Source organism: Balaenoptera acutorostrata, chromosome 15 (genome assembly GCF_949987535.1).
Source record: "Balaenoptera acutorostrata chromosome 15, mBalAcu1.1, whole genome shotgun sequence".
NCBI lineage: Eukaryota > Metazoa > Chordata > Mammalia > Artiodactyla > Balaenopteridae > Balaenoptera > Balaenoptera acutorostrata.
The window spans coordinates 63,986,628-64,004,137 of NC_080078.1; the positions used below are offsets into that span (position 1 = coordinate 63,986,628).

The 17,510-nt window shown below is 47.0% G+C and overlaps 1 protein-coding gene across 1 annotated transcript in view; it reads left to right on the forward strand.

The window, feature by feature from the left end:
* The first annotated feature begins 1,820 nt into the window (after positions 1–1,820).
* The window catches only part of BPIFB1 (BPI fold containing family B member 1), a 38,857-nt gene continuing 23,167 nt past the window's right edge, over positions 1,821–17,510 (forward strand). The window contains exon 1 of the mRNA XM_007193280.3: positions 1,821–1,908. The gene's annotated coding sequence lies outside the window, so the exon portion shown is untranslated. The remainder of the gene's footprint in view (positions 1,909–17,510) is intronic.

Consider the following 17,510-nt stretch of genomic DNA (forward strand, 5'->3'; position numbering starts at 1 on the left):
TTGTTTATGTTTTTTAACTTTAAGGTAAAATTTATATAGAATGAAATGCACAAATCTTTAAGGGTATCTATGTGTTATTTTTATACCTGATTTTCTTAACCTTTTTTTAAGAGTGCTGGCACTGTCATCCATTGTTCCACTTTCAGCCAGCACTGACTGAGCCCCTACTGTGTACCACGAAGTGTGGCGATGTGCTGGGGCAACACAGTGGACAGGACCAAGTTGCAGTTTTCATGAGCTCCCCCTCCGGTGGTGGGGAGAGGGGAGCAGACAATACGCACATAAATGAATAAGTAAATAAAATCATTGCATGCTGAGTGAAAGAAGCCAGATGCAGCAGGGTGCATATTGCATGTTCCATTTACATGAAGACCAAGAGCAGACAAAACCAATTTATGGTGGGAAAAAAAATGAGAAACCACCCCCCCATGGGGGCACAGGGCTAGGAATTGGCTGGAAAGGGGCATAAGGGAACTTTTTGAGGGATTTGGGTTACACAGGTGTATGTATTTGTCAAATCTCAGCAAATGGACATTTAAGATTTATGCTTTTCATTGTATATTGAAAGTTTTTCCATTGCAGCCCACAGACTGGGCAGCCCCCAGAATCACTTTAATGGTTCTAGAGAGTTCTCTGGCTAAAAACCAGTGCCACATCTGTCAGACAATGTTGACCGTCTTATCAAAAGTGATATTCCCATGGTGCTTAATGTTTTTCTGCTTCTTTCTGTCTCTGCATGGTTCCTTGAGGGCCGTGATGTTCAGGCCTGTGTGTTCTGAATGGCCAGTTCCGCTGTCATCCTCAGACCCTTCTGGTCCCCAGTTGCCTTGCAAAGGTCATCACCAACCTTTTTTTGGAGAGAGACCCAGGGAGCCGATCTTGGGAGCCAGGGCAGACGTGGCACCCACTTTCTCATGGGCACATGGCTTTGACCTCATTGGGTTGAACTTGGGCGTCATGGAGGAGGCAGCTGGTGTTGGAAGAATCCAGACGCCAGCTGACAAGAGATGGATGCACCTTGGCCTCCTCCAAGCCAGAAGCCCAACTGCAAGCAAGAGTTGAACTCTAGGTCACCACACGTGTGCTAAGGACTTAGTGGGAAGGGTACTCACGTCTGCAACTTAGTTTGAAATGCATCAAACACATATGATGGATGGGCAGAATTTAGGTGGTAAAATGTAGCGTTATCTGTAAAACTAACTGCTCTGCGTTTGAAAACTTTCTTAAGAAAATATGAGGTTTCTGGCTACATTGCAGAGAGGAAATGCGAGGGGGCCAGACAAGACTCAAGAAGGCCATTGAGGAGGCTGCTTCAATTGCCCCAGGTTAGAAATGATGAGGCCTGAGGTGAGGCTAGGCAGTGGGGGTGGAGAGGAAGGAGGCCAAAGACACCGTATGGGGGAGACTCCGGAGGCGAGGGGGGAGGGGAGACTCTGGGGGCCAGGGGGGAGGGGAGAAATGAGTGGAAACAGCCGGAAGTCAGGCCCCCTGTGAAAGCCTGGAGTGGCCTCTCTCAGGAGCAGCAGACCCTGAAAGTGCAGAGATGGGGGTGGGAGGGCATCTTGAACGTCCCTTCCCAGCACAAAGGAGAACATTGAAAAGAGTTCCTGTGATGCGCCCACCTCCAGGTGGGTCTCCTGGTTTGTCCACAGGTTACCTCTTTCTCCTCTCCTGGAGGACGGGGTGACTAAGTGAGCACGGGAACCTCCGTGGGGTGACTTCGTGGGAGGTGCCAGATGGGTCCCTGTGCTCCCCTCCTAGCCTCCAGGAAGTCGAGATAAGCACAGAGCAAGACATTCACAGTCCAGGGAGGTCTCCAGTCCAGAAAAGGTGCAAAGAGGTTTGAGAGCTACCTCGGTTTGGGTTTCGGAGCCTCCGCTGGTGCCAGTGGACACAGCCGCCCACACGGTAAGAGATTTGTGATCCGGCTCGCACACACTCAGCAAGAGCTCCAAGCCTTTCTGGGTGCATGATAGATAGTTTGGTGCAGCATTTTCCAGAAGCAGAGCTGCCTCCCACACCGTCGCTGGGAGTGAGAATGTGATTCCCCTCCTACTTTCTCTCAGTCCTCAGGGGAATTTGGGTACGTCTGCAACCCCTTTCCAACCACTGCCAGTTCTCCCCCGGGGGACCTTGAACAGGCGACATCCCCAACCAGAGCTCCACAATGTGTTGTTTGTTTTCACCGTGACTTTAGAAAAAGTACGTCACCTCTCTGAAGGGGACTCACCTAGACCTCATCTGCAAAAGGAGGCAAAAACAGTGCCCAGCTCCAGGCATCGGCGTGGGGTTAAATGGGTTAATACCAACAAGGGTGCATAAGAACACGATAAGCTTAATTATAGCCATTATCTTCATCCCTATAATCCTGTTGTCACCTCCTATTTCTGGGAAGCGATGTTGCTCTTTCATTTGGTAGTGTTATACAATTTCCTGTTAGAAGTCGAAAATCAAATGTATTTACGTTTCAAACACGATCCATTTACCAAAATGTGTGTTGAGTAAACAGTAATCTTAGGAGCTAGCAGATATTGCAAAATGTAAATGCAGACGTGGCAGGTAGGGGAAGGCAGTACAAAAACAACAGGTGTTTGTGAGATGATGACTGAAAGATTAAAAGCACAAGCTTTGGAGTCAGATGGACCAGAGTTCAAATCCTGACATCTTGTCCTGGTAGCTGTGTGACCTGGAGCCAGTCTCCCCACCTGCATGCACCTCTTTTCCTCATGTGTACAATGAGGGAAGGGGGAGAATAGCAGCGAACTTGCAGGCTGGAGGTTCAGTCTGGCGGGTAGTGAGCCCTCAGAGATTGTAGGGCTGTTCCTATCCTGTACTTCAGGCAACCTCTCCTTTCTTACATAATTAGCCCCCAGGATTGTGTTCCGAAGTCAAACTTGGGAAATGTGAAAGTCGAACGAGGGAGATTTACACAAGGGGTGTGTGTGTGTGTTTGCGGGGGTGGGGGTGGGGTGTTGACGGAGGGTATCCAGTTCCCAGAGGGCTAAAACCACTTAAACCCTCATGATGCTCTGATGGTACAGTTCCAGCATCCCATATTTGTCCTGTATTTTGGTCTCTGTCCTCACGACTGAGACAATTGAGCACTGTGTTTTTATATTTCTTTGTCCATCTCTGGCTCGCTCTCTGTCTCCCCAGGAGAATGTAAGACCCAGAAGGGCAGGGGGCAATCTGTTTGCTCCCTGCTATGCCCAAAGCACCCAGAACTGTGTCCACACTCAGGCGGTGTATAATACAATTAGCTGACTGACCCACTGGCCTGCTGGCTGACTGGGTCTGTCTGTCCCACAGTCCTGAGTTACTAAATAGAATGAGGGAGAAGGGGAGAAATATTGAGCACAGATCTAAAACTGCACAAGCCCCCACATGCAACCAGGTGTAGACATCTTCCTAGCCCTGCCCTGGGCTGCTGAGGAGGCTTTCCTCACCCTCGTGACCAAGAGAGAATGGGATAGGGGCTGCCCCTAAGAGTCTGTCTCTGAGGATGGCCATTTGAGGGGATATAAGGCTGAAACTCTGAGTCCCCCAAACTGAGACTCCCCATCTGTGGTCTCAGAAGCTCCTAGGAGCCTAATCCAGGGACCTCCACCTCCCAGGGGATCCCCCCAATTTTCCACCACACCTGCCTGCCACAGCCAGACCCCATTTCTAAGGGCAGGCAGAACTCCTAAAGGACGGTTCGCCTAACATCCCCCAACTCGTAAAACCACTCAGTTTCTCCTTTATCCAGTTATAGCCATACAATATCAGTAATAACAACTGCAACAATCTTAATAGAAATCCCAATACTAGGAGCTCCCTTACTGGGTTCCAGGCTCTGCCCTAAGTCAGAACTTTTCTTTGAGCCTCTCAGCTCATCTTCCCAGCAGCACTACTGTTTTTGTTGTAGGAAGGGGAACCCCTTCCAGGGCCTGAGAGTGGGTTCTTGTCTAACACTCAGAAATAAATTGCCTGAGGAGACACGTGCTGACAAAGCAAGAGACTTTATTGGGAAGGGGTGCCCAGGCAGAGAACAGCAGGGCAAGGGAACCCAGGAGAACTTCTCTGCCATGTGGCTCACAGTCTCGGGTTTTATGGTAATGGGCTTAGTTTCCAGGTTTTTTCTGGCCAATCACTCTGACTCAGGGCCCTTCCTGGTGGCACGCACATCACTCAGCCAAGACCGATTCCAGTGAGAAGGATTCTGGGAGGTGGTAGGACATATGGACTGGCATCTCCTCTCTCCTTTTGACCTTCCCCGAATTATTCCGGTTGGTGGTTACTTGTTAGTTCTGCTTTCCTTACCAGGACCTCCTGTTGTAAGAGAACTCACGCAAGTGGTTACTATGGTGCCTGGCCAGGGCAGGAGGTTTCGGTCAGTGGTTCCCCTTAACAGCTCCCCCCTGAGAGACTTCATACTCAAGATACTTCTTGGGAATTGGGGCAGAGGTCTCTTTCTTCTGTAACTACTTCCTGCTGAGAGTGGGCATATTCCTGCCTAGTTGAGTAGAAGTTTCTCTCCACCTGATCTAAATCGAGGTATTCTGTGTCCAAAACCAGCATTCACCCTCGTAGTAACAACAATTTAGCCTGAAACTGTCAGACCCTGTCAGAGATGAACCTTGTAAGCAGTTGAAACAGACAGGGGCCAAATAGGAGGCTTATATGGTCATTGCCAGGCCCAGAAAAGGAAGGCAAAATTTGGGGTGAGGGCTGCAGGGTGTGTGACCTTCTTCTGATTGGTTGGTGGTGAGGTAACAGGGTGGTGCTCCAGGAATCTTGCACTCAGCCTGAAATTACCATCCTCCACCTGGGTGGGGGCCCCAGTTCTGCAGAAGAACTCAAAGATATTGTTATGCATACTCCTTGAGGAGGAACCAGGACCCTGCCCCAAGGTTGCACTACCATTTGACTGCTCCTCCCCTATTTCTGCACCCCGTCCCTTCTCTGATTAGCAACTGTTTGAATCTGCCCTTTGGAACTCAGGGAAAGTCAAGGAGGTTGAATAAAGCCTAATCCTACAAACAAGAAAGAGGGGACACAGAAATGATTTGTATTCCAGAGCCCCAGAGAGTCCTGCTCAGTTTCAATTCAGGGAACTGGGCAACGACAGCTCTGGCCACTTCCTGCTAAAACAGGCATAGTCCTGTCTCAATTTGGGGAATAGACACTGAATTGGGAATATTTCGGAGTTCAAAGTCCTGGATCTGAGTCTTGTATGATTAAAATCTCAATCCCTTGGTCCTCCATTTTGGTGTAACAGACCCAGCTAGAAGTAGCTGGAGGAGTGACAACAGGAATTTTAATAGACAAAATAAATCTCATTCCCTGAGGAATTCAGAAGAGTAAGCCTGAAACCCAGTCTGGACCTCACACCCTGGGGAGACTTGTAGCCAAAAGTTGTTTACTTTTACCTGTCGGTTTTAACTCCCAATGTGGTATTAACATATACATAACAGAAGCTATTGGCCACTATACATCTTCTTTTTCAACTAATATCTGATCTAAAGCAATTTCATTTTCTAAAAATTTAATAGTTACAAGAGGATACCTTGAAACTATAAGGTTGCAGCTAACAGCTGCCAGCAGCAGACATTGTTTTGAGAATGGCTGGGGGCATCCTAAGTCTGACATAGCTCAGAAAACTCAAGTTCTTAGCAATACAAGGACTTGTCTGAAATCATGTCCATAATGCCACCTAGTATTACTTTGGATGTCTGAGCCACAGCGACTCCATTTTGACTTTCAATTGCATTTCTCTCCTTAATGGGCAAAGCAGATGTCACCATTAATGATTTTAGTGCTTTTCTAGATATGAGAAGATGCAAGAATTTGGGCTCATAAAATCTTTTCCTGAAAGTGTCTAACTATCTGAAGCCCTGTTCTGCTAGTTTTTCCAGAGCACAGAGCACCTCATTCCTGATCTCCACCCTGAACTCCTTTCAGAGTGTGCTGAAGGTCAGTGGCTGCAATGGCCATTGACCTAATCCTTGAAGAGGCAAGGAAAATATTCCCTCTTGTTGCTTCTTCTCATACCTAGTGTTACACTATTACAATCATTTATCTCATATGGGACTATATCATCATTTTATCAGAGACTCAGTCATACATTTGGCAATGAAAAAAACAACAATTCTGTAAAACAGGCAATATAAAAATAATATAGCTAGCAGTATTAGTAAGGTCATAAGTAAGCACTTAAGAATTTCCATTAGGTGTAGCCCAGTATATCCCAGGTCATCTGACTTAGCCTGTTCTGTACCAATCCTTATCTTTAAGGGAAATTATATATTGGCACTGTCCATAAAGCACCCAGCCCAGTTTCCTAGTGTTACTAGACTGATTATCCTTAGTATAATTTAATTGTTCCCAACACAGAGGAGCCTTTAAACTTAAATTACCATAGCCTGGTGTTAACTACATAAATCCATCCCATAACTGTGGGAGATTTTATTCCTTGGCTGAAATGTTGCTTGTTGCTTTGATTGAGCTTGAGTAATAGAGGAAAATTCATATTTATGGACAGGGTCAGAGCAGGCATTATTAATTGGCCAGGTGAGGGGATTCCATCTAGTAATATCAATATCAGTGTCTTGAACAGGAGTAAAATTTTTTCTTTTAAAATAAATTCCTAAGAGCCAACCAGTTAGACCCTTGGAGTGGAGAAATCCACCAAGGTAACCCAGAAGTGCTAGACACAGGTAACTGGCCACAAACCCAACAATTGGACTGATTTTTAAGACTAGCATAAGATGGTGCCCATGGTAGAAAAACATTTGATTCATATGCAAAGATCCAAGAAGTCAAGAAAACATTATAATATGAGTCAGGTCAAGGATCTTGGGCTAGCTGTCTACTTCTGATGTTGTCTTCTTCTTGTTCTAGTGGGAGTGTAGTTTCTCCTCTGTTGGAGCGTTGTTTTAAGGTGAGCCTTAGTAAATACAGACCTCCATTAACAAAACTGGAATTTAATATTCACTGAAACATAATCTTTTTTCTCTCTAAAATTACCCTCATTTTTATCAAATATAACCAAATTAAGACGAATTCGTTTGCAAAATAAGTCTGGTCTCAATAAACTTGATCTGATGATTTATATAAACTATGATTGATCATATAGGCCTTTTTTTTTTTTTTTGCTTTGTTGAAATTTTTATGTCTCAGACCGAACTTTTTTTTTTTTTTTTTTTTTTTGTGGCTGTGTTGGGTCTTCGTTTCTGTGCGAGGGCTTTCTCTAGTTGCGGCAAGTGGGGGCCACTCTTCATCGCGGTGCGCGGGCCTCTCACTATCGCGGCCTCTCTTGCTGCGGAGCGCAGGCTCCAGACGCGCCGGCTCAGCAATTGTGGCTCACGGGCCCAGTTGCTCCGCGGCATGTGGGATCTTCCCAGACCAGGGCTCGAACCCGTGTCCCCTGCATTGGCAGGCAGATTCTCAACCACTGCGCCACCAGGGAAGCCCCAGACTGAACTTTTAAAAGACCTCTCAGGGCTAGGAAAGTCATGCCAAGGTCTTGTCACAGATTTCGCCTGACAGATCTAGGTGAATTTCTCCCTTTTCAAGGTCCCCAAAATACCTTAAGATTTCTGTACATGTTAGTGAGGTAGCCTTTCTAATTTATCTGTTAAAGCTGCTGGGAACCTAAGAGTTTCCAATCTCTGGAGGGAACAGATAGAGAGAAAAGATAAATGTTTCAATTCTGCTTACAAAGGTACAATTTACCAAATTACTGTAAGTCATAATGAGTTTGAGGGGAAGGTTTTTCTTATATCTGGAAAACACAGATTCAAACCAGTAATTTTTCAGATAGAAACCATAAAAATTATAACCATATTCACCAGTTCACTCAGTCCTATGTAGATAATCCTTTTTGTTAACAGTTTTATAAAGCCATCAGGTTTCCCATTTGAATTCTTCAATTTCTTACCCAGTTCAGCATTATGGTCTGAAAGTCAGAAATTTGTATTTATCCTAAAGTCCTTTCTATAAATCTGCTTGATGAGGAGGCATCTTTGCTAAGACATTAGAGTGAAACCGTAAGTATCTACGCATGACAAAAAGACTTAAGAAGGCATAGAAAGAAAAAAAAAACCTGATTACAATTCAATCAACAAAGAGACTTGGTTACTGCTGTGACATACAACACTTGCAGATAATAACTAGAATTATGATTGATAACATTTTACCAGGACATATCAGAACATATTTAGGAACTCCACATAATTTCTAGAATATCTATATTAGTAACATTTACCAAACAATATAACCTAAGAGGATTTATTACTCATTTGACAATACTTCCCATGTAATTTAACATACCAAATGAACTTAATTAGTTTAATATCCCTTTGGGATGTTTCAGGAGCCCGTTGAAGCATCCCAAAGTTAGCTAGAGGTCAAAAGGACTTCATTAGAATTTAATTTTGGAAGTTTTGTCAAAAAAAAATCAAAAGGATTTAGAATACTCAGTCAGATAGGATCATAGATCACTGTGAAACAATAGTTACTCACTTAGCTAAAGTAACAATAAAAGATTTCAAAGACAAATACAGAACAGATCACTTAAAAGGTCACAACACTAGAATTTCAAGTTACCAAAATCTGGAGAGACTATTTTTAGATAGACATTCTTAAACATAATTCTTCCTATAGAGTTTACCTAAAAGCTCTTCCCTCATTTGCATTTAATTCACTTATAAAATTTCATCGTACCAAGTTATGTTTCTTGCTGACAAATTTGCAACAGATATAATAAGATCTTATTTAACTTTTATTAAACCTAGGTACAATAAGGGTATTACACTTAATGTTAATGACTCTGAAGACATGTCTATATTAATTAGATCAACAAGCTTATACATTAACACCAGGTGTTAATTTAATACTGAATATTTCCCAGTTCACGTGAACCTGAAATTAATTCTGGCCAGTTACCTTCTGTATTTTTCAGAATTTATATAAGCGCTTAATTTTCTTTAAGCCAATTAAGTAGAGCTCATTGACAAATTAATTTTGATAATACCATCAAAGGTAAAGACAAAGATAATACACACATAAACACATAGACACGACAAGAGATCTCATAGCTTCATTTTCTAAACTTAGTCATGAATCAGATATTACAATATAAAACTCACTAGTTTATAAATAACTGTTGGAATAAGTAAAATGTTAAAAGGCTTCTTCCCTGTTTTTTTTCCTCATCTCAGAGATGGTCTAGATAAGATAAGTGTTCCTGAGAGCCCTGGTGTCAAGGTACAGGGAGAGAAAATTAAGTTATCCTAGTAGGACTTGTTCCTCAGGGTCAGAATTCTGAAAAGATGTTTTTATCAAGCTTGCCTCTGTGTATGCAAAAAGAACCAGTTTTGGAATTTTCAAGAGTTTCACCTAAACCAATTTTCTCTGGAGTCTAAACAATATGGTGGCCACACAATGTTATAATAAAATATCATCTCTTTCTTAGTCATAGGCTCATAACTAAAATCTTTGCAGTCAGACAGAATTCACCCAAGAGGGCTCTGCAGTGGAACAGAACCAGAATTTCCCATTTCACAAGGCAGAATGGCCATCACAAATCACAACACAGAACACAAAGTATAAAACACAAACAGGCAAGGTTGTCCTAATCAGACACTCCCTTAAATACAAGATCGCAGTCTCTCAGAAAACCTCCTACAGAGACACAGAACTTCAGATCTGAGTACTGGCAGAGTAAATGGAAATACCTCAGGTTTTCAAAGATTTCAAAGGGAGGAAAGGAGGCCAGGTTGAAAGAAGTGGGGAAGGGAGAGGGACAAAATGGGTTGCCTTATGGACTTCTCCTGCCACCTGCAGATGCCCAGGTGTTATGGGACTTTTCCCTGGGCTTCCAAGAAGGGAGAACAGGAACTCAGCCCTACCAGAAGTCAGAAACCAGATACAAGATACCAGACCAGAATTTGAGCTCTCTGTCCACCAGAGGGGATCAGGCTCCGACCCTCAGATCAGGCTGAGGCCATTCAGCCAGACTCCTGCATCCAGGACCAGTTCAGAAGAAAGAGGTGTAGGATAGGAGGGGTTGAAAACAGGAAAGGGAAAGGGAAGGGGAAAGAGGTCAACAAAGTCTCTTGTTCCTTACCCATTCGGGGCACTCTGGCCAGTCGCCCACATCAGGAGGAGACCAGGGACAAAAGGGTTCCGGTAGCGACCACTGGATCCAGTCCGTCAGCAGGTGAGCTGGTCCCTGACTACCCCAAGTGGTCAGGATGTCAGTCGTAGCAAAGAAGAAATCCTGCCAGAGTTGCCATTTGTTGCAGGAAGGGGGACCCCTTCCAGGGCCTGAGAGTAAGCTCCTGTCTAACACTCAGAAATGAATTGTCCGAGGAGACACACATGCTGACAAAGCAAGAGACTTTATAGGGTAGGGGCGCCCGGGAGGAGAGCAGGAGGGTAAGGGAACCCAGGAGAACTACTCTGCCACGTGGCTCACAGTCTCGGGTTTTATGGTGATGGACTTAGTTTCTGGGTTGTCTCTGGCCAATCATTCTGGCTCAGGGTCCTTCCTGGTGGTGCACGCATCGCTCAGCCAAGATGGATTCCAGCGAGAAGGATTCTGGGAGGTTGGTAGGACATATGGACTGGAGTCTCCTCTCCTTTTGACCTTTCCCGAATTCTTCTGGTTGGTGGTAGCTTGTTAGTTCCGCCTTCCTTACCAGGACCTCCTGTTGTAAGATAACTCATGCAAGTGGTTACTACGGTGCCTGGCCAGGGCGGGCGGTTTCAGTCAGTGGTTCCCCTAACATTTTGAGAGTTAAATGAGTTAATACGTGCTTAGAACAGGGCCTGGGAAGGGAGTGAGTGCTTGTGTGGCTGTGAGGTTCCCTTCCCATGTCCACAGCTGAACCAAAGTCAGCCGCTGCTCAGTGACCTCGGTGACGAGGGCAGGGCCGGAGCCCCTTCTGACAGCAGGGGGTCACCTGGGCTCTCCACAGGGCTCCCCCAGCTCCCTCTTGGACCTCTGATATGGCCCCCAAGAGATGGACAGAGACGGGGGAGAGAGAGACAGAGGGAAGGGGACAGAAAGAAAGAGATAAAGACGTAGAGAAACCAGTCTGTGTGAGAGGCAGAGACAGAGTTCCCAGGAGAACTGGTGTCAGAGTGTTCAGACAAGTAGGGTCCTGGAGGCCCGGTTTAGGGGGTCAGACCAGACTCTCCCTCTGCCTGAGGGAGCCTCCACTGCAGCCTGTGGCTTTCTGGGGCGAGCCAAGGGGCTACCAGGACCCCAGCCCCGCTAGTGCTCAGTTCCCATCCCCCACCTCCACCTCACCTCCGACCCTGGGTCTGGTTTCTGGTGGAATTGGATCCAGCCCACTTCCCTGCCATCCACTCTGTTCCATCACAAGGCTCAGATATTACCTGAAAAACTGGGTTTGCCTCTTGGTGGCTGTCAAGCCAAAAGACACAGCCAAGGCAGAGATCGGGAGAAGGAAGGACTTATTACTTGCAGTCAGTAAGGAGAACACCGGGGATCTTTCCCAAAGCAGTGTCTCCCTGAGCAGTACAACTGGGGAAGTTTTAAGCTAAGGGCACATGCATGAAGGGGCTTGAGCAGAGAAGAACTCAGCACAAGATGGGGGCCAAGGTCGACAGAGCCCAAGCTTTAGTTGATTGAAGTCACGAGGGTCAACATCATCATCCCATCCTCCACCTGGGTGGGGGCCTTAGTCCCTGCAGAGCGCAAAGACTGTGTAAGATTGTTAGATATATCCCAAGAGGAGGAACCAGGACTCTGTTTTATCACTGAGCTATTGTTTCTTGACTGCTTTTTCTTTGTTCCTGCATTCCCTGACTTCCCTTGAAACCGGTGATTACTGAGACTTGTTCAAGAGCAAGCATTGCGGCCAACCTTAGACCACAAAATGGCTTAGGCCAAAATGGCTTCTCTTATGTCAAGAAAGCCTTCCTTGTTCTCTTTCTCCAGAGAAAGAGACAGATAATCCCTCAGACTCACTCTTTCCAAAACCCACCTTGTTTCTTTGTCCCTCCACCTGGAAGGCCCTCTTCTTCTGACCCTGCATGTCAGCCTCTCATCAGCCCAGATGAAAAGTCACCTCTTCCAGGAAGCCTTCTCTGAACTATCCCCCTCCCCAATCAGGCAGGGCACTGCCTCCAGGCTGCTGGCAACTGTCACACTCAAGACAGGTGTGGACCAAGCTACCTGCTCTATCATCTGACACCTTTTGCCTGAGTCCCACACTCTGGCCTTTGTACTGCTTGCCTGGCCCTGCTAACACTCCTGTACCGACCTCCATCATAGCACTTCCGGGAGAGCCTGGGCTTACTGCAGTTACAGCACTATAGCTCTGTCTGGGTTTCCCTTCCTTAGAGCACTTGCTTACCAAGGCCAAGCTGACCTCCACCTAATCGCATGCCACCTCATTGATAGGAAATCACAGTGCTTAGCCCTCTGCTTGCATTGACCCTCATATGACCCAACGCCTGTCCTTTCTGTCCCTGTAGGACCCATCCCCCCCTTGATTGTGAGCCCTACAAGGGCAGGGCGCACCTGATCTTTGTCCCCCCAACTCCCCTCCTAGAGCTAGGAGTCTGGTTTAGCCAAGTTCATTTGCATTGAATCTAAAATCTATTCCTGTCCCATAAAAGAGGGATTATGCCTACAAGGTTCCAACACGGATTTCTTTTTTCCCTTTCCTGGTGGTTCTGGGACTAGCGTGACAGGGCTTTTGTTTCATCCATCAGCCTTGTCCCTGGCAGTGTTTCCCAGGAATCCTGAGCTGGTGAGGGCTGTGGGTCAGCTCTGGGAAAAGAATGAGCTTTCCTCCACTCCCTTGTTCTCAGCCCAACCTTTATTTACTCATTTTCAAGCCATTTCATGGGACTGATTGTTTGCTGATCCAAAAAAATGCATTCAGTGTAAAAATTTTTTTAATTCTGAAAACACAAAGACAATGGTAAAGGTCACCTATGATGACACAACTAAAAAATAAGCATTGTTACCATTTTGGTGCCTTTCCTTCCAGTATTTTTTCTAGATGGAAAAAATAATTTTTTTAAATACAAGATAGAAGAAACTGTTTCCTATTTCACTTGCTGAGAGCCTTAAGTTAGTTTCTCCGTATTGTTTTGTGACAGCGGCCTGGTGGCCCACAATTTATTTAATAAATCCCCTGTCGATGGACATTTAAGCTGGTGTCACTTTATACGTAATGCTGCAGTGCACACCCTAACAGTTCATTTGTCAACAACATCAACCTCCTAGTTCCAACCCGTCTGGGGTCTACATGCTTGTGGGCAGCATACAGTTAACTTCTTCCACCTGGTAAGGGTTTCTGCAAAACAGCTCAAATGATATGGCTCAGAATATTACCTATAGCTCTCGAGGAGGAACTGCTAAAGGTCCTTGACTTTGTGCAATGGCTAAACTATTATTATTTTGTCTTGCTTCACCGTTTCCCTTTACTTCTGCATTTTCTTACTCTTCTGATTAATTATATTCTTTGGAACTCAGGGAAGGCGGCTAAAGTTTTTCTATAGACAAGAGGCAGGCAGAGGACGCTGGGCGGGGGAGGGGGACTCTGTCCCAGGAAGGACCCATAACATGCTGCTCGGTTACACTAATACTTCATTTTGCTCACACCACTGGGCAATTCTCTCAGACAGAACCTACACACACCCTGGGTCATGGATATGAGGCTTCCTAAGAACAAATTTGCCCTCGAGAAAAGGCCATTCCTCACTGTGTGTATGTACCAAGCTCCCTCTGCTATAAGCAAAGGTTATCAGAGCCAGCCTGGCCCACAGCATCCAGGAGCCCAACATCCTTATCTAATAGTAGGGGAGACTGAGGCCCAGAGATAAGGGATTAGCAAACTCTACGTTGTATAGAGATTTTCTCCCCTCTGCAATCTCCCTGACATTTTGCAAGGGAATGCAAAATCTTCAACAAGGATGCAGGTGGGATGGAGAAAGGATATAGCGTCTATATTGCTCATGGCAAACATTGCTAACAAGCATCACAAATTCTTCTGCTAGTCCAGACACTTGAGAACGTCTCCAACAGCCGTTACCATGCAACAGGACTTGGCAAAACAAGTGAAGTGTTTCTGCCATTCTGGTGGCATCTTTGGTGCCAACAAAGAGCCTTTTTAAATTGAGGACTTGAGCTCATTCAAGTGAGTTTCTCAAGGTGGCTTCCTTTTTGCCTTCTGAGATAGGAAGATTCCACAAGTCCTCCTGATTTCTGTCTGTCTAACCCTGCCATGTCCTCAGAGACCCTTTCTGGTTTTCCACAGGACCACAGATTTCTAGGAAGAGGATGACCCTCGTCCCAGCTGGAGGTGACAGGGTGGGCTGGGAAAGAGGGGTAGAACACGGGCTCCAAAGTCAGACAGAAATGGGTCCAAATCCTGGCTCCACATTTTACAGCTGTGAGACCTTGGGCAAGTCACTGTCCTCCCCCAAGAACCTTCCTCATCTGGAAAATAGAGGTGATAACACCTCTATTTTCTCCCTTCTGGGCCTTACTTTGCTGATTTGTAAACTGGAGATGGTCTTTTTCCACTCTGCCACTTTGCTGTGTCAGAGTGTACATCTTTGATTCAACAGCAAACTCGCTCCCCACCCCTAACTGAGGTTTCTACGTACCTGTTTGGCAGGGGAGAGGAGATCTCTCTCACTCTCTCTCTCTATCTCTTTCACACACACACACACACACACACACACACCCACACACACACACACCCCTTTCCCCCCTCTCTGGCTCCATGCAGGAATGGAGCACAGGCTGGAAGGAGAGGAAAGGGGGCAGGAGAGGGTTACCTTGACTGATACTATTGCAAGATGGCCCCCTACTCTCTGGGGAGAAAAAAACTGTTTACAGCTGAGTCTCATGGGCACCTTCATGGGGGTGTTTCAAACCTCCGTGTCGGGCCTCCCAAGCTGCAGCTCCAGACGAGGGTAGAGCTCCTCCAACGGCTGACCGCCCTACATGCCACCCCCAGCCCCTGGTTCTCTGGTAGCCTTTCCTCACTGCCCAGGGATGATAATGGGAAGGACCGAAACCAGCCCCATTCCAGATCCTTCTCCTGCAGGGTCCACATCAGGCCCTGGAAACACACCCACACACACACACACCCCCACACACACACGCTTTGACCCTGTCCAGAAGGAGCAGAGAGCAATAATTTTTCCCCAATGGAAGCCACTCTGCCCACAATGACATCAGTTCATCAGCCTGTTTCTCTCAGTAAGAGACAGAATCCAGCCCATCGCTTATCCCAAGTCCAGGGTCACACCCCTCTAGGTCCGCACTAGGGGCAGACACCCCTGCTCTCCACGCTGAGACAGTGGGAGAAGGGACCACAGCTGCCTCCTAAGAAGTATCTTCACCAATCTGTCTCCTTTGCCCTCTTGACACTTTTATCACCTCAGTCTGGGTCAGCACCTCCACGTGAGGGACCCAAGAGCTGTGCCACTGCCTCTTGGCCACCTGCGTGCACTGTGGTCTGGCTCTTCCTCCTGGTTGATAGCGTCCGAGGAAGTGTGGTGCCTCAGATGACACTTGCGTTTTGAGAAAGCACTAGTTTAGTTTAGTTTAGTTTGCGTTTAGAGGAAGCACTAGTGAGGACACTAATTGATGGGTAGTGGTCAGGTAGCTTGATGCAGATACTGTCTCTGAATTAGGCCTTGAGGGTCAGTAATGTGAATATTTCAATAATAATAATAGCGTTTCCCATTTACTAAATTCTCTGATGTTCCAAGCATTTCACATTATCTTATATGACCCTCAAAACAGTCCCATTTTACAACTGAGGAAACAGAAGATCCCAGAGAGGAAGCCATTTTCCCACAGCCATACAGCTGATAAGCCCCAGAGTAGGGATGCATCGGCGTCTGGTGGATTCCAGATGCTTCCCCTGCCTGCTGCCCAGACAAGGCAAGACGGCATCTTCAGGGGGGTGGATGAGGCATTCCAGGAAGGGGACACAGCACAAGCAAAGGCCTGGGAGCTGGAAAGAGGGGAGGCCAGGACAAAGAGGCCCTGAGCAGTCTGGGGATTGGTGGGGGCTGAGTGGCACTGAGGGCAAGGGTGTGGGTTCCAAGGGTGTGGGTTCCAAGGACAGAGGCGCGCTGCCCATGGGGGGCAGCATAGCCAGCTGGAGAGCCCGGGAGGAGGCATCTGCCTCTCTGGAGATGCGCCCAAGGGAATGGCAGGCTCCCTCCGGGAGGCCGCTCTGACTCCAGAAGCATCTCATCGTTAGGTGTTTGGGGCCGTTGGCGCATTGCAGACATGGCAGGATGGCAAATGCTCTTGCCTTCTTCCTCTTGACACCTCCAGGGAGGGAAGACCAGCCAGGGCCTGGCCATGCACTGTGTGACCCCAATGCTCTCGCTGCCCCTCTCTTGTCCCCCTGCACATGGAGACAGGATTCAGTACCGGCTCTCCCAGCTCTGAACCACAATCCCAGCTTCTAGACTGAAGTCAGGCAGCAAGGATGATTCCCCAGATTATGCCAAAAGGCCCCGTTTGGGTCCAACTCCCCGACACTAAGCTGGAGTCACTGGGGAAGAACAGCATAGTAGTGAAGAGTGTGTGGTCTGGACTATACAATACACTCAAGTCCCAGCTCTGGACACCCTGGGCATGGACCTGGAGCAAGGCACTCACCTCTCAGGGCCTCAGATACCCTGGGTAAACTCAGGGCTGCTGACACCCACCTCTGGGTGAAGTGAGCCAAGACACCCAGGCAGTGGGCGAGAGGGGTCCCGCGGGGCTGTTCCTTTGTCCCCTTGGTTCACAGCCATGACTCACTCATTCACCCCGTGAATACTCAGTGAGAATCCTGAAGGCACGGGCAGGGCAAAGTTGGTGCAACTGCTGCAGAATGAACGAATAAGAGCACAGGCTAAGTGCTGGGTGAGCGTGCACCTCAGTTCATGCTCTCAGCAGCCTGTGAGGGAGGTGCTAGCATAATCCCCATTTTACAGATGAGGACATTGAGGCCCAGAGAGGTGAAGTACCTTGCCAACAGTTACACAGCAAAGAAGTGGCACAAATGGGATTCAAACCTATTCTCTTGAGTGAATTAATTCATGGAGATGTGTATTCCTAAATCCCAGGACGTATTTAGGAATAAGGGATGGGCAAGGCTATTCTTTCCATCCCCCAAGTTAATTATTTGGCTACGCTATGATCGTAACCTCTCTGCAAAGGCTCATCCTATTCTAAGCAATAGCAACAGCAACAAGCACTCACATTTACTGAGCACTTACTCTGTGCCGGGACCTCCAGTCCCTGTCCTCTCAGCACTTGAGGAGGCAGGTGCTACCGTTATTCCCATTTCACAGATGAGAAACTGAGACTCAGAGAGGTTAGGGAACATGCCCTGAGTCACAAGGCATGGAAATAGTGGAGCCAGGGATGAAACTCAATCTGTCTCAGGGCGCCCTGTGTCCGCCAAGATATCCCTAGATAGGTTATGATGTCAGAGTTTCGGTTTGAGTGCTGGCTCTGCCAT